A 27,732-nucleotide genomic window follows, 5' to 3' on the forward strand; every position below is an offset into this window, starting at 1 on the left:
CGGACGCTAATTCCTCAAGTATCCATGCCGGGGTTGACTTTTAGTATGTTTGTCCAGGCAGGCTGCCAGCAAGCGGCTCCGACACGGCTCCCAAGCTCTGACATTTGTTAACGGCACCGTAAATCACGGCAGCTCTTTGGGTAAGGTTTTTTTCTTGACAAAACAGTGGAGGGGAGAGAAAGGGAGAGGAGACCACAACAAAATGCAAAGGGCTTATTTAACGTGGGGAAGAGTGAGCGGCGTGAAGGAAGCAGATGGGGACAATGTGGGAAATGTCCAGTTCCGTGCGCTCTGCTCCCCCCTGTGTCCCCTGTTGATCAGTGGCCGATGGCTGGAAGAGGAGAGACAGCCCAAGGTCAGTGTTTTTGGCTGAGGAAGGTGGTGAGGGTTGGCTGGTGGTGGAGAAACCTGCTGGGATTTAAAGGTCTTTGGGGGAAGCGTCAGACGGTGCCGGTAATGGTGTAATTATAACCCTAATATCCCCCGTACTGACCCCTGGCATATTTGGGGGGAGGATGCGTGACGCGGCCCCTTCATAACTGGGTGAAAGACTGTGGGGGAAGAGCTCAGTGTTTCTGAACCAGAAGCATCACCCCAAACCAGTCCCCCCCTCAGCAGCACCACCTCTCCCTGCACCCCCCCACCACGGGGTGCGCATTTATTTATCCCTCCCTGCCAGCCTTCTGCCTCCCCTCTTTTCCCCCAGCTTATTTATGGCCATCGCCTTTCAGCTCCCGGCCGCCGCAGCCTGAACTTGGCCATTGTGCGCGGCTCGTCGCCGGGGCCATCAATCTGCGGGGCCAGCGTGCGGCCTGGTGGACTTCCCGCAGCCCCATCAATTTCGCCCGTCGGGGCGTAGCTCCGGACGTGGGGCAGCTGCACTTGTGTCACTGGTGGCCTCCGAGCACCGCTGCGGGTGCCGGGTGGCCTCGGGGAGGTGCCCCGGGGGCTGGAGGAGCAGCCCCTCCGCTCCGATGGGTTTGTTGGGAGCAGAAAAATGTGACCTACAGTTGTGCCCTTGCTCTGCTCCTTTCTCCTCCTTTCTTCCTTCACCTGGAAAAAAAATCCCGGCACTGGAGACCCATCTGGAGAAGTCCTTTAGGAGGGGAAGGCCATAAATTTCCTTCTGGCTCCCCGACCTTTGCGGGAGCCATGTGGAGGGAGAGGAAGCGTCTTCCCGGGGCGGTGACATTTAGGACGGGGTCTCTCCTGGCTGGGCCAGATGTTTTATAGATCTGCAAAGCCGGGCTGTCGGTGGTGAAAGGTGCCCACGGCTTTGTATTGAAGTCAAGGATGTTTGGGTGAGGTTAAACTGAGAAAAGCTGCACGAAGCTGGTCTGAGGGGCAAAGCGGGGTGGTCTGGTTAAAGCACAAGGCTTCCAGCCTGAGACGTAGTGGCTCAGGGTTTATCTCCACCACTGAGACCCCACATGTCCTTGGGCACATTCCTTAACCCATCTCAACTACCTGCATGGGTAGGAAGAGTGGTCGAGGCAGACTTGACCTGTGCGTTTCCATTTGCCTGTTACACAGCACATCATTTCTTTTGAAAATAACATAAAAATTGGAAGTACTGTTCCCCAGAGTCTGAAGGGGGGGAAACCAGGGGTCTTCTCCCAGCCTGAGCCACCCTGCCATCGCACCAGCCGCTCCCCAGCACAGCGCTTGCATTTTGGCACAGCCCGAGCCCGGCGCTGAACAATCCCTGCTTTCTTCCCGGAGTGAGAGCGGGGCTGCCCCGGCTTCCCAAAGGGAGATTTATGAGGTGTTCAGCTGCAGGGGACGCAGCCTGACGCTGACTGCCTCTTCCTCCCCTGCTCAGGGGGAAAGGGAGGCCGAAGGCACTGTGCACGGGAAGGGCTGAGCCCCAGACCGCACAGCAGTGTCCAAATTCTTCCTGCTCTGGGCAAGCAGCGCAGCACCACTCGCGAGAGATGGGTTTCATAGCTAAATGTTGTTTTCTAGCAGCGGGGTGCGAGTGAATGTTTTATCACTTAACCCAGGGCTTCCCCCCTCCTTTCCAGGAAAACCAGGCACGTCCTGAGGTGGTGCGTGTTGGCAAGGTGCCACGCGGTGCCACTGCAGCGTCTCTGAGAGCAGGGCACAAGGCTGTTTCGCTGCTGATCCTGGTAAACCTCAGCACCTGCTTGAAGGAGGAGCGAGGGGTGGAGGTGATAAATCAGCTGGAGTTGATAAAACACCACACCCTGGTCACCATGCTGTGGGGCTTTTTGGGTTGTTTGGGGGTGCTGTGGCTTCAGGATGTTAAATATTTCTTTAGGGATCCCCCAAGGGGAGGCGCAAAGTGACCAAGGAGGAAGATGGGGAGTTCTCAGAGCACTACAGGTGGGGAGAGCCTGCTCTGTGTCTGGAAGGGCTTTTCTCTGAAGGAGTCTTCCCCTCCTCCCTAGGGAGGACCTGTGGGTGCCCCCAGCCCACCCCCTGCAGCTGGAAGCTGAGACATGAGGTAAGATGCGCCCCAAAACCCACGTCAGCCCATGTCGCCTCCCTGCAGCCACAAGGAGCATCACTGGTGCGAGCTGCTAGCCGCTGCTTTGCAGGCAGCTCTGCACCTGTTTCCCCACAAGGGTTTAGAGCATAATAAAGGGATATAAATACTGCAGTGACGCTCACATGGGCCAGCTTACAGCTCTGGCACAGCCCATCAGCTGTGCCTTCATAGGCACCATCCTTCGGGGAAGTCAAATCAAGTCCCTCAGCCTCATGGCACCAGGGAGGAATGGCTGAGATTGTGTTTATTTTATTTTTTCTTAGGGGAGGGGGAAAAAGCCTCAGTATTGTTTGACATATGTGCTTATAGAAATGTGCATCAGTGCCAGAGAGAGGCTCCTGGGGCTGCAAGAAACCTCTCTGCAGGCCTGCAGAAGCAGCAGGTTGTGTTTTGGCCAGCTGTATGGAAGCCATGGGGCACTGCAGAGGAAAGGGAAGCCAGGGGGTTGCAGCATTATGTTTTTTTTTGCCTTTCCAGCATCCTGGTGGTGAGAGGGTCCAGGTGTCTCAGTGCTTGGCTTGGGGGAGCCATCCTGCACCACTTCCTTGCAGCGAAGATGCTGGCTTTGCAATCAGGAGGGGGACAAAGCAGCCCTGGTGCTGTAGCATTGCCTGTGCTGGTTAGGTTAAAGGGGAAAAGTGTGCCCATGGGCAGCCTGTGCTGAGATTCAGCGTGGTCCCAAGGGTGGCCCTGACTGTTCCCTCCAGCACAAGCCCCTAATCCTATTTTTTGAAGTCACCCTTGCTTGGCTGGGTGACGACCGTGACTTCACAGGGAAGGATTAGGCCAGCCCAGAGCAACAGGTGCTGGTGGCCGCAGCTCCCCTCTGGCTCGCGGCCCCGGCGCGCTCTCGCCTCTCTCCAGGGAAGGATTCTTTTTCCAGGAGATGGCAGCAGCTTTTCGGAGCTGGGGCTGCGTTTCCAGCCTGTTCCTGAGGACCAGGAGCTGGGATGCAGAAGGAAGGGGGACAAGGGGGAGGCCTGGGGATCTGCAGCAGTGGCTCATGGCAAGTCCATCCCCAGCAATGCTCCTGGAGAAGTTGTGTGTGCCTTCAGGGCTCCCCCACCTCACAGCAGACATCGTTAATGCTTGTGGTTAATTTTTTAACGGCCTTCTTTAGGAATTTTCTCTTCTTGTACACATGAAATGTTTGGTAACTTTACAGAGCAACAGTTCTCTGTGCGCCCCAGAGCTTTTTCCCCAAGGCACACGAGTGCTTCCTAAAGGTGTACGTGGGAGCCAAGGGCTGGAGGCACTGATCCTGTCACCAAGCTGCCACGCGGCTGTTCAGGCAGGAGGAGAGCTCACTTCCCTTCTAGCTGGGGAAAAGCATGTTGGCAGGAGAGCCATTGGGCCCAGGTCTGCTGGGAGGACAGGACTTAGGCTTTGCCCCCAAAGTAGCCCAGAGGAGGGAGATGGAGCCCAGTGACGGGGCTTCCTACAGAGAGCTGGGTGAGCCAGCATTTAGGGCAAACTGGGCTGCTGAGAAGAGCTGAAACTTTCCAAGCTTCTGCCCAAACCAGCCTCCCAGGGAGAGCAAACCCCCAAATTCCAGGGAAGAAGTTAAAAAGAAAATAGCACGAGGATTGCATTTTACGGTGAATTCTTTAGATCTCGGTGCCACTGAGCAATCTGTTTGCTCAAAGCAGAAAACGGCGCTTGCATCCTTCATTCCCGTGAGTCCTTTGGGGCCTGGGGAGCGGTATTTTGGGAAACAATGTGGTGCTCAAAGCTTCACCAATGCTACGTTTGTTTGAACTGCAGCTTCAGCCCCTGGGCACAAAAAAAAACCTCTGAGGCTGCCCCAAAGCCTTCCAGCACAAAGCAAAGGGGTTTCGGGAAAGCAAACGGGAAATGCTTTGGAAATCGGTCACAGCGGTTGGTGTTTGCTGTCGCCGGGTTCCTCCTGGCATCCCTTGGGGTGGTTGTGGCCTTGGCTGCGTAAGGAGCTCTTGCACATGGTGGAAAACTCAGCTGTGTTTCAGGGTGGAGATTTTGGGGCCGTATTGCTTCGTGCTTCTGTTTTCTGATGGTGAGCAGACCCCTGAGAGCCTCCCCTGGCTCTGAGGTGAGCTCTGTGTGTGGGTCTCTGCCATCCAGGACCTTGCTTGTTTTCCCCCACCCTTCGCCTTCCCAAGTGCAAGCCCTCCACAAAATGCGAGGGACACCCGCTCTGTGCTGCAGCAGGCCCATTGCCTGCCGTGGCCCTCCTCCTCTTCCTCCTGCCCTGTCCCACCAGTGCCTCTGCAACATGACCAGCTCCCCCAGCTGACGCTTTCTGGCCTCATGGCTTTTCAAGCGGCTCCAGAGACAGCTGGAGGCTCTCTGGGCTGTGGAGACATGCGCTGTTCATAAATAAACCCTGTCCGTCAGTCCCTCTGGGTGCCTGTCTGCTGCCCGGGTCCCTGGAGGGGGGAGGAAAGGGGCTGTGGGGTCAGCAGAGGGTTTGTCCCCAGTAGGGTGCCCAGAGCGACCCTGCCAGGGTGTTGCACCCTTCCTTGGGCATTTGGTCTCATCCAAATATTGGTCTTGTTGTTGGAGAGCGTAGGTTTTGGAAATCCCTGCGGATGTGAATGGGATAAATCTTAGACACGGACCAGGAGGGGTGTGAAGGGAGGTGGATGTTACCTGCACCATGACTGTGCCCTTCCATGGGTCAGCCCCTGGTGTCTTACGAGCTCAAAGGCTTTGGTATCGTTGAGCACCATTGTGCATGTTTGGGCAGTCATCTAAGCTCTTTGTGCCTCTGTTTTCCTTTCTGTGAACAAAAGGACAATGATAGGGACGTTCCTTTACAAGGCTCATGGAGGTGGGAACTCTTAGAGCTGTTGTAACGAGCCTCGTTCAGAGCCCTGCCTCCAGTACCCACCTGTGCAGCAGGAGGCGTGATCTTCAGCATGCCAGGTACAAAATGGAGGCAGTAGTTGGGATTTGGGGTCACTGCACATATCTGTGCCTTTGATAAGGAGTGCAACCCCCTGCCTTTTAAGCAGGCAGTGCAATCTGGGTGCCTAATTATGTTTTGTTCAAAAAGGATTAAGTGGGAAGGGAGCAGCTCCCTGGACTTTGACAGGGGGTTGCCAGGAGCCAGTTTGCAAAGCAAGGAGAGACAAGACACCGAGGGACAGGCGCTGGCGAGCTGCTTGCAGAGGGCAGGGCATAAATATACAACAAAGGGCTTTGGTGTCAGCAGCCCTGCACCTTCCTGATGCCACTGGCTGGCACGAGCGGGGAAATGCAGCCAGGGAGCTGCGCTGAGCAGGGCTGGAGGGCGTGTGGGTAACATAAGGATGAGCCCAGACATTCAGCAGGCTCCTGTGGCCCTCTGTCCATCTGCACTGGGCTTGCTTTGTGGCCCTGACTGGCCAAAGCAGGTGGCACTTGCATGGCCCTGATGTCTGCTAAGCCTCAGGCAGAGCCTGGAGCTGCCAGCTCCTGCCTTGGCTGCCCACACAGGACTGTGGCCATCCTATAAAGGTGCCCTGCTTGTCCTGGCTCCTCCCCTGGCAATTTACAGTGACGCCTGCTGTGTGCTGCCCAGCTCATCGTGCCCATCTCACACCGGGATAAGTGCAGCAGTTGCAGTGTCCCATATGTTTCACTGGGGCAATGCTGCTGTCCCCAGGTGCTCCCCTTGTACCTCTTTTCCCATCCCCTCTCCAGGTGGGAGCAAAACCTCCAGGCTAACAGGCGCGTGCTCAGGACAGGCTGTTGCAATGATGTTGATTCCCCCTGTACTCGGCTCTGGTGAGGCCGCACCTCGAGTACTGTGTTCAGTTTTGGGCCCCTCGCTACAAGAAGGACATGGAGGTGCTCGAGGGAGTCCAGAGAAGGGCAACGAAGCTGGTGAGGGGTCTGGAGAACAAGTCTTACGAGGAGCGGCTGAGGGAGCTGGGGTTGTTTAGCCTGGAGAAGAGGAGACTCAGGGGAGACCTTATCACTCTCTACAGGTACCTTAAAGGAGGCTGTAGCAAGGTAGGGGTTGGTCTATTCTCCCACGTGCCTGGTGACAGGACGAGGGGGAATGAGCTGAAGTTGCGCCAGGGGAGGTTTAGGTTGGATGTTAGGAGGAACTTCTTTACCGAAAGGGTTGTTAGGCATTGGAATGGGCTGCCCAGGGAAGTGGTTGAGTCGCCATCCCTGGAGGTCTTTAAGAGACGTTTAGATGTAGCCCTTAGTGATACGGTTTAGTGGGGGACTTGTTAGTGTTAGGGCAGAGGTTGGACTAGGTGGTCTTGGAGGTCTCTTCCAACCTAGACGATTCTGTGATTTTTTTTTTGCCATTGCTATTTTGAAAAACACTAACTTTCATAGCATTACTCATGGCAGCGCTTTGCTGATAACTTACCAAGCAGCAGCCTCTGGGGTTTCCATAGCTTGCTGCTACGGGCTGGGCAGGCTTCAGCTCCCATCGTGTGCGTGTCCAAAGCAGTTTGTGTGGATGTTGCAAAGCGCTGCCATAAAGGTTGCAGGAACTTGGAGAAAATGGGGCAGAAATAAAAGATTTAGGCTGAAAGAAAATAAGCCCAGCCTCTAAGTATAAGAAATCCCAGGTTTGCATCTGTCATTGCAAATCAATGCTGGCTTTGTCCACGGCAGGGTGTGGGGAAGGGCTGGGGGAGGCATCCGCGGGGGCTGCTCGGGCTTGCAGCAAGCTCAGGATGCTGGGGGACGGACAGACAGACAGGCTGACGGCTGTACTGGGGCCAGGAGCACAAAGCAGCGCTGCTCCCCGGTCTGCCAGCCATGTGAAATTCCTGGGATACGGAGGGTCTTTTGTGTGGGGATCAGCTGTCGGCCGGGTGCCTATTTTTAGGGTGGCAGATCCCGCACTATGCTAGAGGGAGGCTGAGGGCGAGAGGTGCATGGGGACGCTGGTGCACAGCTTGGGGCAAAGCTCACCTGCGATTCTGCGCCATGGATAGTGGTTTGTGGTGCCTCCGCTGTGTCCTCCCAGCTGGCTGGCTTTGTCCTGAGCGGAGGGCAGGGAGGGAGAAGGAAAGCCCCAAGGCTTTAATTTCTAGGGGGTTTGTGGAAATAGATGGCCTTGCAAAAAGGTTAAAAAAGAGATCTTTCCGTGTTCTGCTTGAGGGAAAGGCTGTGCGTGAGCACAGCTTGTATCAGACACCGGAGAGCCCAAGCCAGATGGTTGAGGATGTAGTAAACGAGGTTTCATAAACTCCACTGCTCCGCAGCTGTGTGCGGAGGCACACGTTTTCCTTGCAAGTGGCTCTGTGCTGCGTAGACGGACTTGGTCGTTAGGACCAGGTGTGTGGAAGTGCCTCTATGTGTGTAAATACAGCTTTTGGGGCTTGCTCACTTGTCTCCAGGCGTGACCTGAAAGAAGGCTTTGCTTAAATGTAGCAGTAGGCAAGTTGTTCACTGAGCAAAACCAGTCTTTTGTGTTATTTTTCAGCTATTTTTCACAACACTTTCTCCATGGATTTAGTTCACAGATCCATCACCTGTGCTGGTGATGCCGACGGTGAAGAAAAGAGCACAACTCTGGTCTCTGTGCAAGAAAACCTTGCAAATGTTCTGCTGGCAAAATGTCTCTGCCAACAGGATGAACGTTTGGCTTTACGTGTGCTGAGCTGCTCAAGACGCAGCTGAATTTCTTTAAACAAAAGGCATTTGTTTAAAAACATTTTGATGTAAGTGTTCAAAATGGACTCCCCCCTAGAAAGTGAGCATGTATGGAAGTGTCTTTATCTAAAGTGGGGTTTTCAGTTGCATGAGATTGAAATGTATGTGTTCCTTTCTCTTCTGTTTTTAATTTCAAAAATGTTTGTTTTGTCATTAAAAACATCTTTTTTTTTTTTGTCTTCGTTCCAGCAGACAAAAAGAGAAAGCAAGTACACAGGAAAAACCCAGAACAATTCACCTGCCTCCAGAGCTGTCCCCGAACACTTTGAAGGCCCTTTCCTGTGGAAGGATGCTTTCTTTTGCACCGAGCTCCGATTATAAATTGGGTTTCTTGAAAAGGATTTCCTAACCAGGACAATTGCCTCGTCTCCTGATACTTCTGAACAGCCTCTAAAAATGCACGGCCAAAGGTCTGGGCAGATCAGGGTGTGATCAAGCAGCAATGTGCTGTTGTGCTGCGATTTGGAGAGCTGCTCAGCTCAACACAGAGTGAAGGCAAGGAAGATTGCAATTGGTTTCCCTTGCTAACTACATCGGCTGCCTAGCAGGGCTGAAGAAAATCTAAGTTTTTTTTTCTTGTTCTTTCTGTATTATCCAGGCTGCAGTAATTTGTGCAGTAAGTGAGCCCTCGTGTTCTTCTCCCTTGTGCTTTACCAAATGAGTGACAAGTGCCTGCAGTGCTGGGATGCAGCAGTGTTATCTCGATTGCAAAACGGGGCAGAACACACCTTCCTGCTGCTGCTTGGGTAGTAGGGAGTGTCGGCACATGTATTTTCAGGGCAATTTCTGCAGGAAAAGGGACTGCCTGGAAATGGGAATGCGTGCAGGTTAGCAGCCAAGTGCAGAGTGCTCTGACAGCCTGCTACCGAAGTCCCAGGCACCCAGGGATGGAGGTCCTGGACCCCCCTCTGAATAATGCTCGTAATTGGAAAGAGTAACAGGGAAATGGGAGCTTAAGGACAGCAGCTGCCCATCTCAAAAATAAATAAATAAATAAAAATCCTGGATCTGGGCAAAGAAACAGCGAGGACTTGCCAGCACTGGTGGCTTGCAGCAAAGCCTCGACGTTCACGGAGCAGTGGCCAGGGTGTTGCATTTTCGACTCTAAATGAGGTTAATGGAAGTTACATGGATTCAAATCCCTGTGCACCGCTTTGGAAGTGCAGGAGCTAACAGCGGTTATTTATTGATTTCATTTTGTCCCTCTGGCTCGTGTGGGAGGTTGAAAGTAAGCGAGCGGCCGCCTGTGTGCAAGTGTATGAGAGGCAGGGGAGAAAGCGTGCGGGCGGGTATGGGCTGGCTCTTTAGGAAGCGTGTAATCCCTGGTTTGGGGACTTTTCCAGGCACCAGTTCAGACGTGCTGCTGTGTGCCCCTCCGGACCTGAGCATACGGCTGCCCTGGGCGACTCGCTGCGCGTCGCCTGCAAGCTGCCCGGGGCTGCAAGAATTGGCAGGGCGAAGAGATGGAGCCACTGGGTGAGCTTCACTCTGCAGGGAGTCCGGGCCAAAAAGCCAGGAAAAAAGTAAACTGGAGTCAACTTAAAAAGCAGATTTCCCCCCCCACCCTCCTTTGTCATTTTTCTGAATCTCAGCCTGTAAAACTTGGCGGGTCCTCAGGGCGGAGGAGGGTGATTTCTGGTTTGCATGCATGTCGGTACCCAAGCATGCCCGAAACATCTGTCATCAGTGGAAATGAGCACCACTCTGGCAAAGCTCTTCTTTCTTTGCAGTAAAGAACAAGCAAATTTGCTTATTTGTGGTTAATGCTTGTTCCAGATGGTCAGAAATAATACATGACACACAGCCCCACTATTGCCCAAACTATTGAAGCGCTGTGTAACATGTTTGCAGCACAAAGACAAGCTGGGGAGATTGTTTAACTTACTGGTCTCCAGTTCAGAGCAATTCCTTCAGCCACAAGATAAATGCAGGCTTCCAGCAAGACTAAACTTTCCCATCGGGGAGAGCAAAATTTGCAGAGGTGAGGAGCTGTGCTCCAGCTTGTGGCCTTGCTGGCCTCTGTGCGATCATCTTGGTGGCCTCTTTGAGGTCAGTATTTGTGGTAGGAGGAGATGCAGATGCTCCACGGCAGACCATGGTTTGCCTCCTTTGTGCTGATACTGTGAAGAGGCGGCTCATTTTCACTTTGTACATGGGAGTTGTGCGTGAAGTAGATGCTCTGGTCAATTTTTCCATCCGTTCTGCTGGCAAAGCGAGCAGGCACATGGGGTCTTCCCACCTCAGCACCCCAATTCTGGTTTGATTTACAGCTCCCCTTGTTAATTCAGAATGTTTAGGGTTTTGCCTGTACTGCAAAACCAAAAATCTGCCAAAACCTTTCTCCTGTGACTTTTACAGGACTGGTGTACAGGTCTCCAAACGAGAAAGCCTGCCTTCCTGTTCTCCACTTTGCCTGGCAAGTCTTTTAGGAAGCAAGATCCCTTTTCCTGCTCCATTTTGTGCTCTGCTCACCGCCTTTCTGGCAGCAGTGTGATGGTGCGAGGGGTGTTGGCCAGCATTTGGGGAGCTGTGGGAGGCTCCGGCTGCACACCCCTGGCCTGCAGTGCCTACCTTGTTGTGGAAATGGCTCTGTGGCTTTTCTGGCTCTTGTGTGCCTGTTGCATGTTCTGAAAAGAGTGACAGAGAGATGCAATGTTTCAGGTGTGGCTGGATGTAGAAAGGGGCAAAGCTAAATGCCATCAGCAGTTTGTGCAGTGACAAATGTATATGATAACCCCCCAGCATCCACAAAGTACAGTTGAAGTCTGTGGGTGTTCAAATCAAGAAACATTTTCCTAGTTGAGCCCTTACCCTCACGTGCAGCCCCCTTGCAGGCAAAGGGTTACTTGCTAAGATGCATCTCTGCGTAATTAAGAGAAACTGCATCTTCCCCTGCAGTGAGATTTGTTTTTTGAGAATTTATCGCTTGGGAGCATGACCCTGAAATAACTGCCCAGGTCGGACTTGGGGCCCTGTACATTAACCCTTTGCGCAGCCCGGCCCCTGAGACCTGCCTCCTTCGGCTTCCAGCTGAGTCCTGCCATGTGCCATGGTCCGGGCGACTGCCAGCAGCAGAACACAGCCAGGGTGTCTCTGATGTTCTCTTAGGCTGGAGGGAAAATGAAGCAAAGACTCCATGTGTCTTATGGCTTTGACCCCGAACAATACACTGACAGCATAAATTAGGAGTTGGCTCAGGCTCGCTTGAAGCTCAGCCCAGGTTTGCTTGAAACTCAGCCTAATTTTGCCTGAAAACAAAGCTGAGAGAGGGGAGCGCTGGGTCAGGGAGGGGGTGCTCGGCAGGTCAGCTCATCCTCTGCAGTGCTGCAGCAGGAGAGAAGCAGGCAGCTGTTTAGACCCTCATTTCCCAGAAACAGAGAAGAAAAATGATGGAAAAAGTTAGAGGGTCTCCTGAAAAAGGGGAGAGTTCGATGGGGGGTCTAGGGGAAGGAGCAGAATGTAACTTGGCACCCACAGAAATGAGGAGCTCAGCTCATAGTGCTTTGGTGCAGGGAACAGGCGCCTGGCGCGGTGTGAAGGATGTTACTGAGACCAGGATCTGCTGGTGCCAGAGGGGTCCAGTGGTGTCTTTTGGCAGCTCTCGCTCCAGCAAAGCTCCCTTGGATTCCAGGTGAGCTATTTCCACGGCCTGCTTTCTGCGGTAATTTTGGTTTTATTGCCCTGGGGAGAGGGCTCCTGCGAAGCAGTGAGACACAGGCGGGGGTGATAAAAGGTGCAAATTGAACTGGCCTCATGCGGTCCCTGGGAAGCAGCACTGGATGAAGAGACTTCCCACTCTTTTACAGCTCTCCCCTCTTTGTAGTAAATTGGGCTTGAGGTGTTACTGCAAGGAAAACAATATTTTTCTGATGGCTCCATTAGGGTTGTGATCATCCCCTGCGGAGAGTCCTATGGACTGGTGTTTTCTGTTCATTACACCTCACTTCACTAAGACTTGGTTTCCTGCCGGCAGTTTCATATCCCCTATCCTTGTTTCGCTGTATTTCACTAAAAAAATAGAAGGGTAATTATTTTTTCTTGCACCCCTGCTTATCTCCCAGCTGGTGACTGGCAGTCCCAAATGGCACCTTCCTTGCTGATGGAGAGGTGCAAAGGTGGAGAGGGCAGTGAAATGCCCTCTGAGCCATCTCCCTGGTGCCTATGGTCTCCTCAGCTCCATCCCTTTTCTGCTTTTCTGGAGGAACATTTTGGGAAGGAGGATTGTGGAGGGAAGGAAGGAGAGGACACTCCACCTGTCCCAGAGTGCCAGGGGTTGATACTGCACCACTTCTCTGGCAGGAGCCGCAGCCCTGATGGGCATCTCTCCCTGCTCGCCTTCATCTTCCCCTCAGCTCGGGGTCCCGGTGGACACTTTGCAGCCTTTCCGCAAGTGTTTGGGAAGAGGAGCCAAAGCTAGGCCCTTCTGGCAGCGTTTCCACAACAAATCCCTGGCTCCCAGGGAACACGGATGTTGTTAACCCAAACTGAATCCATGGGGGGTCCCCAGGCTGGTGCTGGGGGCTGCTGCTGGGGGCTCGCCTCCAGCTGGCAGTGCAAACTGGGGAGAAGATAAAGGCAGTGGCTCCCCCCGTTTCTCGCAAGCCCTGCTTGTCCACAAAGAGCTGAAATCTCGCTGTTCAAATGATGAGATGAGAGTAGCAGGAGTTCCCCTCCCATCAGGGCTATCTGCTTTCCATTTAGTGGGATTAAGGTCTGACTGTCCGTCCATCCCCACTCACCGTTTGCCTGGCGTTTCCCCATTTGGCGCTGCTTCTCGCTACTTGTTTCTCCTTTTTTTTATATTTTTTTTTTTTGGAGGTCTGTGCTCCAACCTTACAGGGGCTCCTGGTTTTGGAGGCAAGAACATCCTAACCAAGCTGCGTCCAGGCTGTGATGCTAACATTAGACAACGGGGAGGTGACTCAGCCCTTTCAGTACATGTTTCCGTGTTCCCAGCTGCTGTAGGAAATAAACAGTAAGTAGTTAACATCACCAGCAGGACATGTATGGAAGAAAATATTGTCCTAACAACATTAGATCTATGGTTTAAACTGGTCAATGGCAGGAAATTTGGAATTAAGGACAGCCGCTTGTCTCACACTTCTTCATTTGCCTTGGGAAATAAAAATAATTCAGGCACAAAGTGAATGAAATGGCACTGGAAATGCCATATTACTACATTTCCTGGCTTTTATGGCAGGGAATGAAGAAGGAAGAATAAATGAGGCCTGTGTCCTTCAGTTCAAAGTGATGGCAACAACATCCATCCAGGCCTCTGGAGTCAAAAGAGACTGAGACCAGTTTTACTCCGTTTTATCATTGTGTTACGTAGCCAAGACTCTGGAGAGGTTCTTCCTTTGGGGGTAATTATTTTTGTTCTCTTAGTTGAGCAGTTTATTAGGCTTTTTTTGGTTCAGCTCCACTGGGACAACTTGGATGCAACAGAGCAGGTTCAGTCCAAAAAAACCCTCAGGTTTATGGAGATGTGGAGACTTTGGAAGGTTAGAAATCTTTTCTGCACCATGCCAATAGATCTATAAGCCATGTGCGTTCCTACAAAGTCGCCTCCTGGTGTTTTTGTTGATGGCATGGAGTGTTTACTCAGTGACCAGCTTCACAGATGTCAGGGGGGCTGCTGCAGAACATGAACCACAGGATAAGGGCCAAAAAAAGTCAACCGAATGTCTGAAGAAGGTGACAGCGTTTATGTAACTCAGGAGATAGTTAGGTGCTTCTGGAAGAAGGTGCTGCTCCAGAGAGCTGTTAAGCAATCCTGTTGACAAAAAGGTGGCTTCTGTAGACTTGAAATGCCTTCAGTTCAACAGCTAACCTGGGAAATTTCTATGAACAGCCCCGTTTGGTACATGTTTAGGTTGGCTCCCAAAATCTGGGAGAGGGAATAACCTGTTTTGAAAAGGTTGTGGACAGGGTCTTGGGTCAGGGATGTTGTTTTCTCCCTATGTGCCTCAGCATGGAGGAGAGGGTGTTAGGATTGAAACAGATATGGACACAAACACTAGAAAGGCCTTTGGGCTGCAAATGGGGTGGGCACGCTAAGCGTTTGCTTTTTTTGAAGAACAGCATGTGGATGTTTGGAGATTCATCTGTTAGCTGAATGAACAGAAGAGATCAATGTTGGGCTGCTTCATTCTTCCGCTCTCCACCCATCTTGCAATTTGTTACTGCCCTGCCACTAACCGAAATAACGTGGGGACCAGCCATGCACAGCGCTGCTTCCTCTGGCCTGATTTCCTTATAGTGGCAGATTTCTTCAAGGAGAGTGTGTGCATACTTGAAAGAACCAGGCTTTCTAAAAGCAGTTCTTTTTTCTACGGCAGCTTGGTCACACCAGGGTCCCAAAACACTGAGCCAGCATTCATCATAACTCCTTTTTACCAGAATCAAGAATGGCTGAGGGATGTTAATTTTATTTGCAGGCATGTATAAGCTTGCAAATATGTGCTCGAGAGAGCCCAGAGAAGGGCAACGAAGCTGGTGAGGGGTCTGGAGAACAAGTCTTACGAGGAGCGGCTGAGGGAGCTGGGGTTGTTAAGCCTGGAGAAGAGGAGGCTCAGGGGAGACCTTATCACTCTCTACAGGTACCTTAAAGGAGGCTGTAGCAAGGTAGGGGTTGGTCTATTCTCCTACGTGCCCGGTGACAGGACGAGGGGGAATGGGCTGAAGTTGCGCCAGGGGAGGTTTAGGTTGGATATTAGGAGGAACTTCTTTACCGAAAGGGTTGTTAGGCATTGGAATGGGCTGCCCAGGGAGGTGGTTGAGTCACCATCCCTGGAGGTCTTTAAAAGACGTTTAGATGTAGCCCTTAGTGATCTGGTTTAGTGGGGGACTTGTTAGTGTTAGGTCAGAGGTTGGACTAGGTGGTCTTGGAGGTCTCTTCCAACCTAGACGATTCTGTGATTCTGTGATATACATGTACACATGCACACTTAAATGTATATATGCCTATATAAAGCACCAAATATTCTGAAGCTGTGGGAGAGGTCTGAGCTTGGTCTTGGTCTGACTTTTGAGCACAGTGTTGTCTGTGTCATCTGAGTTTTGCTGCAGTCCTGAAAAAAGCCCTTCTGAGACTTGCTTGTCCTGTCCAAAGGATCCAGGAGTCCTTACGGGTAGTTCCACCCCACCTCCCTAGGAGAGATCCATTGCCCAGGCAGCCTGGCTCCGCTCTTTGCAGGAGATGGGATATATCAGGAAGGCCCAAAGGTTGAAAATGAAGGTGGGTAAATCTGGCACAAGTTACAGTCAGCGAGGTTTGGGAAAAGCAGGAGGGACTACAGGGCATCCATGTTACCTATATCTATCTCCCTCTGCAGTCAGTGGAGAACAAGCGGGGTCCTACATGAGCTGAACCACTCAGCAGTGCACCAGAACCCCAGGGAAACCCTTGGTGTGGAGGTGATGCATATTTTTAATGCACAATGCCAACTTTCCTCTGTGATGACCCTACCTGAGGATTCCTTCAGGCAGCTGGGCAGTGTTGTGGTCAAGAAGGAGGTGAGGTCCTGGAGAGGAGAGCCCAGCGGCCAGGCTCTGAGCTGGCACACCAGGCGGGTGTGCTACACCCTCCTCCAGTGCTGAGGAATGCTTCCTCACAGCTCATCACCACGAAGGTTTTGGTATGCGACTCGTGGGGGTCTGGGAATTTGGCTGCCCCTGGGCCATGGTGTCTGAAGCGTGGGGCTGAACAATTGGTGTGCATGCACTCTGTGGCCGCTCGGAAAATGCTGCTGGCTGAGCCAAATTCCTTCCTGCAACTTGCATGCAAAGAAGCCACTAATTTCACCAGCAGTTGAATGTGCATATCTGAGGGCAGAATTTATCCAGAAGCCTTTGGGCAGAAGTTTTTAGCATAACCACCCAGAAAAAAAAAATGATGGGGAATCGCAAGTGGAATTTTGCAGAGAAAGAAGAAGGAGGGGGGAGAAGGGAATCAAAGCGTTGAAAAGCTTTTCCACTAACACAACTCTTCTCAGTTCTTTAAACAGCACAATGGCTATTGATGGATAAAAAATAAAACAGGACGGCATATCCTCTTGAATTTATTGTGGTCCCAATGGACAGCCCCTGGCATTTTTTTCGGAAGAAACTTTTGAGTAAACACTGTCCAACGTGGAAAGACACATAGCATGTCATAAAAATCATTTGTAATATGTTCTGGGAGACACACCAATGCTGTCGGGGCCGGGGAGCTGCTTAGCTTCACTTTGATTTACAGATAAATACAGCGTGTCTGGGGCTCCCAGTTGCTGACTGCGCGGGTGAGCTCCCGATTACGTGTTGTGCTTGAACTCCGTGGGATTAATTGGGACCACCTGGAAGTGTGGCAGCAGGCTCGACCTTCCTGATCGTGCGGGGCTGTGCACATTGAGGAGCTGCACTTGTGTGGAAAGATGTGGCTCAGCTTCTCCCATTGTGGGTCTGGAGACATAGAGTAACCTGGAGAGTAAAGGAGGTGTGTGTTGCAAAGTCAGGATTTTCTGTGTAGTCTCATGTAAGACAGCACTGAGTGTTGGATGTGGATATATCTCCCTGTTCTTTAAGCATGATGCATACTGTAGTGTTTTTAGGGTGTAAATCTTTGGGGTTTCTGCAGGTTATTGAGGTGAAGAATGTTAGCAGGTGCCCAATGAGATATTCTGATGTTTTCTATGACACGATGAACAATCTGCGAATGCTTTTGCCCTTTAAGTCCACAGTGCAGGGAAAGAAATGTGGGGGTGGAGTGGCCTGGAGGAAGAGGGGATGGGGTTTTATGGAAATACCATAGCAGCAGGTGATTCCATTTGGGTGATGCAGTAGTTCACGCTGGCCCTGGTGATTTTATTGCTTCGCTGGCTTCTGTGCAAAGGTAATGCATGCAGAACGATTAGCTGGGCTCTGATAGTCATTAATTACTTGGCTTTCCCTCTGGAAATGGCAGGCACTTTTCACAAGGCCTTTGTAAGTTAACAAAGGGGCCGCAACACAGCAGGAACATGTTTCAAGTGTAAGTGAACACTAGTTTTTGGTACGAGGTTGGTTGGGGAGAAAGGTTGGAACTTGTGGGAAGGAGCAGGGCAGCCTGGAGGATGTGCCATGGAAAACAGCTTTGCACTGAGAAGCTTTTTTTATATGTCCCAGCAAGGATATGAAAAAACGTACAAGTGGATCTGCTGGAAGGGTTATAATATTGAAGAGAAAACCTCATGTCCTGCAGATGGAAAGAGAGGATAATAAGCTCTCTGTGTGCATGTGGAGAACAGGGGTGAGGTGAAATTACCTTGTAAGAGCAAGAGCTGCTTACAGGTGATATTTCACCACACCATTTTACATTGCTCACATGGCACAGGCCAGTTGTGCACAGGAACACGATGGCATGAGCACTTGCCAGCGAAGAGGAGCTGTTCATCTTCTGGCCAGGACTTCGTTTCTGAACCTAGCTCTGTGTGCTCCCCAATATGCAGCAGGTGTGGATCCTGATCTCCACCTTGCTGTGGTCTCTGATTTTTTGCTTGCAACTGTTGTCTCCTGCTCCTGGTTTCTGCGGTTTGCACATGAGTACGCAGTGATGGGGACGTGGTGCCTCTGTGCTTTCCCAGGCAGGAGCGTTGCGCTGAGGCCAGCGGTGAGTTTGCTAGCGTGTTACTGTTCCTGTTTTGGCTTTTGCACTGGTATCTGCTCTGCTAATCCTGGGGGGGATTCTTCTTTGTTTTCAGGCAAGGAAACACGCAAGTGAAGATGAGGACATTCTTCTCAGCAACCAGAAGTGAAGCGAGATCCCTGGGAGAGATGCGAGCTCTTTGCAAGGAAGCGTGAATAAAGCCAAGACAGCATCACCTCCCACCCGCTGCTGCCAGCGATGCCACAGGCTGCACAGACCTAATGCAGACGGCTGTCGATGGGGAGAAGGTTTTCAGAGCCTGGAAAGCAGCGTGTGGAAGTGGCAAGGCAGGTTGTAGCTTGGTGCTGGAGCAGCCGCACGCAGGGCATGCTGGATGCACAGACTTCGTCAGCCAGACCTGAGATAATGGGGCTCATGCTCACTGCTTGCTTTCACCATGACTGTTTGTAGCATCATGGTAATGAAAAATTGATCAAAGGCATCTTTGTGTTTCTTTTTTTTTTTTTTTCTCCCAAAGGGGCTCAAAGAGCATGTCCCTTCCACGGGTCTCTCCTCTCCACCAGCTTACCTCCCTCCCTGCCCTCAATTGAAGACAGATGCCAGGAAATATTTTTGCTGTATGGCTGAAGTGAAAACATATGGGGAGTGGGGAGCAAGCACTGCACTTACAACTTAATTACTGTCATTCCTGGAAACTTGGGCAGAGGTGGTGTGAGCGGTGTGGTGAGCATACGAGGTCGCTTCCCACAGGCGATCCCTCTCAGTCCCACCTCTGTGCTGGATTTGAAGGGGAAGACAAAATGCTGCCTGTCACAGAGCCATGGCAGAGGCGAAGGACTGCCAACCTGAGGAGAACCCTATGGGGAAGCTGGTGATGGCTCCTTGAGCAGAGAGATTGAGTTATTTTGGGTCCTCGGGATGTGGGGAGAAGGTGGGGAGCACCCCCCCCCCCCACCTGGGGCTGGCGGTGATGCTGAGGGGGCTCTGTGAGAAAAAGGCGGGAAAAACTTCGGAAGGTTCCAGGAGGCTCCGGAAGGTTCCGGCACTGCCCTCATGCCTCCCTCTCCACAGGGTCTGGTGGTACCTCTGTGGAAACGGATTGAAGAAAGGGGAAAAAATGCCAAATAGGGGAGCAGTGAGGGATGAAGGTGTGAGGAACAGCCCTGCCAGCCCTGAGGAGGAGGAAGGGCGGGAGGGGCTTGGGCTGCCATGGCAGAACCCCCACAGCTGCTGGAGAGGAGTGGGTCTCACCGGTACCCCTTCCACACGGGGCAAGGTGGTGGTTTAGTTTCGTCTGTGTTTCACCATCTAAACCCATCTTAACTGGCTCTGCATTGAATTTTCCCCCAAACTGAGTGTGTTTTGCTGGTAACTGGTGTTCTCCTGGTTTTTATTCCCCCCTCCCTGAGTTTTCCAGTTGCTTTCTCTTTCCCTTCTGCTGAGGTGAGGGGGCAACTGGCACTGAGCCCACAGCCTGTGCTTGGGCCCTGTCCTTTATGTGAGGAAGAAGAGGAAAACCCACAGAAAAGTGGGTTTTTACCTTTGTGACAGACACTGGGACTCAAGCCCTGTGGACACCACCTCAGGTTCCTGGGTCCTGCTGAGGCTTTTGACTTAGCTGCTTCTTTGAAAGCAAGTAGGGGAAATGTTTGGGTTTTCAGTGTTGGAGCACTGAATGCTTTGGTGACAAGTGTGGGGCTGCATGGGTTTGGCACTGAAGCTCTTGGGTTTCTGCAATCATCTAAGAAACCCTGCGTGGTGTTAATTCACTGAGGTGAGGATGTGTTTTGTCTAAGGAGAGAAGGAGAAAAGTTGCTTTGACACTTGCAAGCGGTAAGGTATTTTGTGAGACAAGATGTTTTGACTATGGGACATTTGATAGATACGTGCAAAGGTAACTGAAGATAACGTAATTTTATTGCAATTGTGATGTGAACATAGATGGCAGTTAAGCCAAGAAAGGTATCTTTCCCTCTGCTTTCTGTAGGATCACACATGCTGTATGTACAAATATTAACCAGACTAGCTGGTTTAGGGCTGAAATGTGGTATTGAACATTACTCTTTTGGATTATTCATCATGGTTTTGTGCTAGTGAGGCTGGGAGCTTGAGGCAGCTTGTTGGGCTACTTTGCTGTTGCGCAGCTCTTGTTTTTTACCAGCAACAATGTTTAGTTGCATACTGTTTGCTCTTCCCAGTGCAGCTCCCTGCAAAAGCCATCATGTGCCTCTTGGAAGGGCAGGCCCAAGAAATCAGCCAGTTCAGCATTTAATAAATAAATTTACAGAGGGAAGGAGGAATTAATCCATGATGGATGCTCCTCAGCATAGTAGGGTGGCATAAAGATCACAGAATCACATCATCTCCTGAGTTGGAAGGGACCTGCAAGGATCATCGAGTTCAGCTACTGGCTCCATACAGGAACGCTGTTATTACAGCAACACCACCAACAGCTACTTCAATCGCATTCTAATTTAAGGCATCTTCAGTTGCCTTAGGGAAGGACTTTATTTGAAAATCCAGCGATGCCGAAAAGGACAAACATAAGAATATGGATAACAGAATGTGCCATGCAGAGATTGCGTATCCTGGGTACGTGGTGAGTGACCAACATTAGAATCCCAACAGCAATTAGGATCCTCAGTCCTGCACATAATCTGCTGCTGCTGTTATTAACTTTTGATTCTATTGCAAGCCACAACCCGAGTGCTAATGTTGCTGTTGCCGCTATGCTGATTGTGCCATGCACCATGCTATTGCCAAGCTGTCCACAGACAGAAATGGGCTGCACTCACGTAATGGCGGGCTGTGGGCAGCCCTGCGGTGGCAGTAAGTGCTGGTGAGCAGCTTGTGTGCAGTGGTGAGCTGTAGCAAGCGGCGGTGTGCACGCAAGGAGTGCTGGCGGGGAGTCTGCCTGAAGTGGTAAACGGGTGGCACTGTTCATGGGCAAGGCGGGTGTGTGACTGAGTGTGCAGAATTTTACAAAGTGGGCTTCCTGCAATGCTGCGCAGGCAGCTGTAGAGCTCCACAGCAGGAATGGTGGCACCAGGATGGCTGCATGCCTTCCTGCTGGCTCTCCTCAGGTCTCTCCTAGAGGTCAGGATGCTTTTGCAAACGTGGTGCTGTTCGTGCAGAGGCAGCGCAAGAAGAGACTTGGTGACGCTGGTGTGTGGCAGATGATAGTTCAGCGTTAACAGGTAGGTAAATACGTGTGCTGCTGAGACTGTACAAGTAGCAGGCAATTAATATAAGCAGCAGGGTGGGAGGAGGGGGTGTGAGCTCCAAGCCAGGGCAGGATTTTTCAGCAGCTGCTGCCAGTGGTGGTCTGTGAGGGCCCTTGTTTGCTGCTGAGCTGTGCTGAGCCACATCTGACTTAGCACGGCACTGTGGCTGGCCAACATTTTTTTCAAAAGGCATAACTGTCTTATTTCATTTTTTCACGATTTGTTTCTTCATTTGGGGGATTATTTTTTTTTATCAAAAACACCACTGTTTTCTTTCTCATTTCCAAAGGCGCCAAACAAACAAGCCTTCAAAGTGAAACAAGCCTGATTCTTCTTTTGCCTCAGGAAACTTGTTTTCCATCTTTTAAGAAACCACTTCTAGCTAGTCCCTGCTGCTGGGCCTCTCAATCCTGCTTGAGGGGAGCATCAAATGGGGGCAGGGACTGGGAGTGCTTGGGACTGGTTTGGGGGTCACTGGGCTGCAGTTTCCCTACTTTCCAAAATGCCAGTTTCCACAAAGTGGGAAGAATTGCATGAGTTTCACTTGGATTATGCAGCGTAGGCCCCGGGTCCTTGAGACATTTTTGTCTGCTGGAGCAATAAGCATCAGCCCTGGAGCTCTCCTGCACACCTGCAGTTACTGCTCATAGTTTTACGTGCCAGTCATTTTGCATATGTTATTTTTTCACATCTGCTTTTGCAGAAGTCATTTGATTTACTCTGCAGAGGAGTCCAAGGACTTGGCCACAGCAGCACAGGAGTCAAAGGCAGAGCCTGTTAGGACGGCAACATCCTTTGCAAAGTTGGCTGGGAAAACATTGCATGCCTGCAAATATCCCAAACAAACAGAGGGCAATTTCAGAGAGGTGCAGGCAAGGGAGCGAAACCAAAACAAACTACTGCTTTAAAATAATATACGGGCCTGGTCTTTGCTACGGTGGACTCTGCAATTGTTTGGGCCTGAGCTGAAGTGGCTATAAAGTGCAACCACTCAGATTCGATGGTGGTTTATACTACTGTGCTAAATGTGCGTCCCTACAAGAGGCGATGGAGGAGACCCAGGAGATGTGTGGGTACTGTTAGACTACATAGCAGAGACCTGGCTGTGGATCTGCCTGTCTCTGCTGGGTGTTGCTCAACACCTCAGCTCTCCTGCACAAGAAGCGTGCCTGTCTGAGCCTCTCCGTCCTTGCCAGCCACTGTGGTCCTGCTCTTGTGCAATGCAGTGCTCGTTGCCCATCGGGGCAGAGGCCACCCAAATGCTTTCAGCTGCAGCATTGGTTTTTAGGGATGGGCACTTCTCTTTAAGACTTTCAGGAGTGATTTTGCTCATTGAGCCTGTCTACAGCGTGGCTGGCTGTCTTCTGACCTTCCTTGCATGCTCTGGCTGTCCACAGATGACGATCCCAAGAAAGCTTGTTCTTAACCTTTCCCAAGAGTTCATTTTGGTCCCAAGAATGCTGCTAGGCAGAAAGAGTCCCTGAAAACACGGAGGAACTTGGGAAGGACACAGAAGGGTTGTGGTGAGATGGTTGTGCTTCCATCAGCATCTGACACAACGTAAATAGTCAGATGCCCTCACTCAGTACTGCCCCAAAGGGCTTCTTAGCTCTCCCGCAGCACCACTCATCACCTTTTGCTGGATGATACACCTCCAGAAGACACGTGCCGTGTGAGACTCATCAGCAGAGTTAGCGCCCCGGTGACAAGAGTCTTTCTGGGCCAAGAGGACAATGCAGTTGTGGGCAGCGTTAGATTCAGTACTTGCAAACAAGGTAAGGCTTTGATAACTCTGGCTCGAAGTGCTCTGTGGCTGATGGCTTATCTGTCTTGTTTTCTCAAATGATAACCCTAGTCAGCAGTTTATTTTAGATCAATGTACAGAGTAGGATCATTTGTCTCATTTTGCAGAAAAGGAAAGGGGTGAAGACTCACAGAATGAATGGCCTTGCCTAATGCCACCAAAAAAAAAAGTGTGGCAGAGTTTTGCAGAGGTGGGAAGAGGATCACGTTGTTGGTTTATCCATCAGACCATACAACCTTAGAACAATACGCGGCTTGTGAGAGCAAGGCTGAAAGGGCAAAAAATGTCACAGGGACTGTGAGGAAGCCGCAGATCCACTGAGGCCACCCCAAATGCAGGTTCACACCTGCCTTCGGTGCAGGATAATGATGTCTTCCAATGCTATTTCCCCTGTGGGTGAATACAAGCAAGTAGCCAGCCCCAGGTGGTGCACCTGCCTGTGAGATACAGTTTTGTGGCTCAGCCTGGGCTGCTGTTCCCCAAGTTGGACATGTTGAACAGGGCTGCTCACAGAATGCTCCCAGCCGTGTTTGAGGGTGTTTCAAGGCAGTGCCCACCTCTCCTCATTTGCTCCCTCCAAAGCAAATGACAGCCCAGGTTTGTCACCATCAGCAACAGCATTTTAAATCCCTGTTGATGTGAGCAATGTTAGAGAGTCCCGTGTGTAACGTGCTGCTGGCCAGACCCTGGCTGTAACCTAAACCAGTGCTGAACGTACCCTTGATTCTGCCCTGGCAGGAGAAGAGAGGATCTTGCGCCTTCCAAATTGTCACAGGCATGAAAAGAAACATAGCGTTTGCTTTCTTCAAATTATTTTTGATTCAGGGTAGCATTAAACAGGTTGAGCAAGTGTAGCAGAGTCACCCTTGGAAAAGGCAACCTGAAAGGACTTTCCCAGGGAGACAAATCCCGATTCTGGCAGTTGTAAAGCTCCTGCAGCTGTTGAGTAGGGTTCTAGGAAAAACAACAGGACAGCAAGGCAGGGCTGACAGCTGAACTGGTATAGGTGGTGGAAAGTGATGCTGCCTCACCAGGAACTGCGGTGACCAACAGCCTCTCTTCAGCTGTATAAAAGTAAAGCATGCCACAGAGCAGGCTTTGGAGCGATACAAACAAAGCTGTTTCAGGAGCCAAACGCACCGGGATATTTGCTGGTGAGTGCAACTGGATTTTCCATCTGGAAGGCATGACTGTCTGGCCCAGAAGCCAATTTAAAGTACAAATTAGATCTGGCTGCTTGTCAGAGTCTCCTCCCCAAAATGCAATAAGGACAGGGTGGTTATATAATGTAAACCATTCTCGGTAATTTAGTGGTCCTGAAACAACAAACAAGCCAAGGAGGGGGAAAAATGGTTTGCAGCAGAATTCAAAGCTGAAGGATTTGAGTAGAGGAATCCAGTCCATCTGATCCGGCAGAGATGTGTGCAGCTATTCCTGTACGTCTTGAAAGGAAGCTGCCACCAGATCCTCTGCTATTTTCTCTTCACAGGGCCCTACTGATAGGCATGATATTTCAGCCTCTGCGCTAACTCCTGCGCTCCAAGTATGCAGGGACAGTTGTGTGCGTGGCCCCGCACTTCTCCCTGCTGCCGGGGCATGGCAGGAGGCAGCTTCCGCTGACACAGAGCAAAGCCCTCGAGCACTGCAAACCTCTGCAGATGACAGTGGCTACGGTGGCTTTGCCCAGATCCATTGCGATGTCTGTGGTGCTGTCTGCTACCTGTGCAGGATGCTGCCTGCCGTGGGCAGGATGGGCTTTTGCAAGGTGGGTGGTGGGCAGCAGCACCCCTGAGGGGGGCTCTCATCCATCTTGACCTCTTTTAAATTCTTATTCGCTGCATTGGTAACATTGGTAAAAACCCCAAACACATAAATATTTTGAGCCTGAAGAATGTGAACTGCCTTTACAGGCTCATGTCCTTAAAGGGGAAAGGCAAGGGTGTGTTTACTACTTCTTAATATCGATCTACTAAGCATTTATGGTTTATTCCCTGCTGCTTGTAATCTGCTCCAGGCCTCTCAGATTTGAAGGAGGTAGCAGTGCTCAAGCACAGCTTCCAGTTATTTTTACTTTTATGCATACAAAGAAGATAGGGCTGATTTATTGAGGAGAAAGAGGGAGAACATTAAAAAGCATCATGAGGCAGTTTCAGATGCCTGTGGTAAAATGGGGGGGGGCTCAGCTCCTCCCTCTGTGTGCTGAGTTTTTGGGGCTGGAGGACCCAGCTCTCCCATTGTCTCATCGGGACCTGTCGCAACGGATTCCATTTTTCGGATCCAGCACAAAGCAGGAGCAACTACACTGACGTCAAGCTGGGTTGGGACATATGGGACAAAGCCCAGGGAAGCCTAAAAGTTTATTATTTTTTTTTTCCATTGACTGTTACAAGTCCCAAGGGAGATGAATTGGGCCCTTTCTCTTAAAACATGTTGTTTTCTTGGTGCTCTGCTTTGGATGTGCCCCAGCATGATGAGGACGCAGTGTCCTGAAGGAAGAGCACAGCCTTCATACGCACTGTGCATCCGACACATGAACCGGCTGTGCCAGAGTTCCTTTGGGGTGGAAAAACAGCTTTCCACGCTCCCCTTGCGATACTGCTAAAAGGAGACAAACCCCCAGTGGCAGCTAAAAAAAAAAAAAACAAAAACAACACAAACCCATGAGCTGGAAGAGACTCCTCAGATGGCTGAGGATCTGCTGCTAGAGCCACATTTAGGGCAGGGTAACCCCCCTGGCAGGAGGATTTACATCAGGCGCTAGGAAAGCAACATCAGTGGGAAGGAAAAACCCTGATGTGAGGAGCTGTGCTGCTCTCTGGCACTGTCTGCTCGTGGCTCAGGAGTTCATGTCCCCCTGCCTTTTTTGCTTTTGCTTTGCTCTCCCTCCTGCTGGAGCACTGGGACAAGCCACGGGGTGAAGGCAGAGGGCACAAGCAAGGGCTTCACCCTGAGCAGGAGGAGGCATGGTGTCACAGAAGGACATTAGCAGCGTTCCTCATCTCCTGACTTTCCTCTGCGAGCAATTTCCAGGGAAATCAAACCTGACTCTGTTCCATTAGCTGCTAACCTCCTGGCTGCTGGGCCTGTCTTTTACATTATGATGGAGCAGAGCCTCTTTGCACACTGCTGTCAGAGTCTGAATGAGCTTTGATAAAAGACCGAGTGTTAGAGCAAAAGGAAGTTTTAACCAAAAGTTGTTTTCAATTTCCTGAGCTAGCTGTATCCACTCTGCTTTGCTCCTGGGCTCTGAAGCAATCTGTCTTCTGGGGGAGCCTTGCTTCATTATTTTTGCTTCCCTCAGAGCAGTTGACACTTAGTCTGGGTTTCCCAACCCTCCCAGCATCGATTCATTAGCTTCAAAGACCATACAAAGCTGCTGTGGGTTCCCTGGCTGCTTGCGCAGGGACACACGCCTGTCCCAGCACTGTAGGGTTTGGTTTCCTAGACCGAGCCGTAAGATTGGCTCTGCCTGCCTCTGGGTATGCACGCGGTGTCTGGGCTCCCCTGGGCAGGCCTGCTTGGCCCCAGGCTTTTGGGGTTTCCAGTTGACCCTGTGGTGCGCTCACCCTGCGTATGTCCTGGGTTGCTGGCAGCCTGGGCACAAGCCTGGATTGCAGCTGCCAAAGGTGAGGAGCAGGGGATCTCTTAGAAATGCCTCTGTGGAAGACAGTAGCAGAGGCTGAACAGGACCCCTGTTGAGGGGAAGGGGTGGGAGGAGTGTGGGTTTGGGATGGATGCAAGAGCCCAGCTGGGCAGCAAGGCTGCAGGCTTTCAGCAGTAACCTCTCGCAAAGCGATTTAATGGGAAACCCAAATGCAAATCGGTGCTGTGACTTATCAGCCCCATGCGTGCCAAGGCGCTGTGGCAAGGGCCTCGGTGCGTGGATGACTAACTGAGCATGCAGTGCCCAATAATTAATTAATTAATACAGGCAGGTTTTCTGCTCAGCAAGGGGCCGAGGGGAGTTGCAGGGGGGAACCGAGTAGCTCCTTTGAGCTCCAGCATTGTGCTGGAGAACATTGTGTCCCAGGGACAGCTGCCCCTCTCTCCTGGAGCTGGCTCTGCAGGTTTTGTGCCTGAAAATCTCACCCTTGTTTTTCCACCCATATGAGCAGATTTTGAATGTTCAGTCTGCCTGCCTCTTTGCTGTGGCTAGCACTTGCATTGCTCTAGCTGTGCTGGAGCTCGTAGCGATGCACCAAAACTAGAAGTGTTTCTGAAGCAGTTTTCCTGAGGCAGGTATCTTTCAGCTCTGAGCAATGCCCATCCTCCACAGGCTGCTGTGTGCATCTGTAAGCTAGAAAGATTTGGGGAACACTGCTGCAGCAGTGGAAGCTTTTCCTTGTCTCATTTGCAGCAATGTCATTTTTCTTAATTTCTCTTCCCCTAAAGGTCCTACCACCCAGGCTCTGTGAGAAATGAGATAACGGCAAAAATCAGGCCAGCAGAGATGACCATCTCTACAGGCTCCCACGGCACTGAGCACGACCTATTAAAAATCAGCTCCAGACCAGGAGGAAAAAAAAAAACCTGCAGCTGAAAAGAAGCAAAACATTTCCCCAGCCCAGCTTGGATGTGAAACACTTCTGTTGGGGGGAAAAAACTTCTCCTTCCACAAAGAAGGGTGCAGAGCCTGCTTGCTCAGGGCCATTCTCCTCCTCTGAACAAAAGGCGAGAGGTTAGTTGAAAACACAAGGAGTGTGAGCAGCTTAACTGTGCATCCACCAGGCACTGCCTGATGCTCTCATCCTGCAAAGCCTGGATGGTCTGGGCTTTCCCTCTGTGGGGTCCAAGGGAGAAGGGGTGGTCAGCCTTCAGGAAGGGGTGGTCTCAGACTGCGAGACCAGGGTTTGCTTCATCTTCCCTTGGAGGCTCTGACCCAGCCTCTGCAGGAGCGCTTGGCCTGGCCCAGCCCGGCTCTGCT

The 27,732-nt window shown here is 51.3% G+C and overlaps 1 long non-coding RNA gene across 3 annotated transcripts; it reads left to right on the forward strand.

Annotated features, from left to right (window-relative positions):
• Positions 1–2,178: 2,178 nt before the first annotated feature.
• On the forward strand, positions 2,179–27,625 carry LOC310902439. 3 transcript variants are annotated; one of them, XR_014586728.1, is made up of 8 exons: positions 2,180–2,467; positions 8,348–8,653; positions 8,757–11,789; positions 12,977–13,133; positions 17,875–18,237; positions 18,531–20,977; positions 21,708–22,779; positions 27,201–27,625. It is a non-coding gene; the product is annotated as an uncharacterized lncRNA (long non-coding RNA). The 3 variants fall into 3 exon arrangements; XR_014586729.1 differs by having other exon boundaries at positions 2,182–2,467; positions 8,348–11,789; positions 17,875–18,106; XR_014586727.1 differs by lacking the exons at positions 12,977–13,133; positions 17,875–18,237; positions 18,531–20,977; positions 21,708–22,779; positions 27,201–27,625 and having other exon boundaries at positions 2,179–2,467; positions 8,348–12,703.
• The last annotated feature ends 107 nt before the right edge of the window (positions 27,626–27,732 follow it).

Source organism: Anser anser (assembly GCF_964211835.1).
Source record: "Anser anser genome assembly, chromosome: 7".
Taxonomy (NCBI): Eukaryota; Metazoa; Chordata; class Aves; order Anseriformes; family Anatidae; genus Anser; species Anser anser.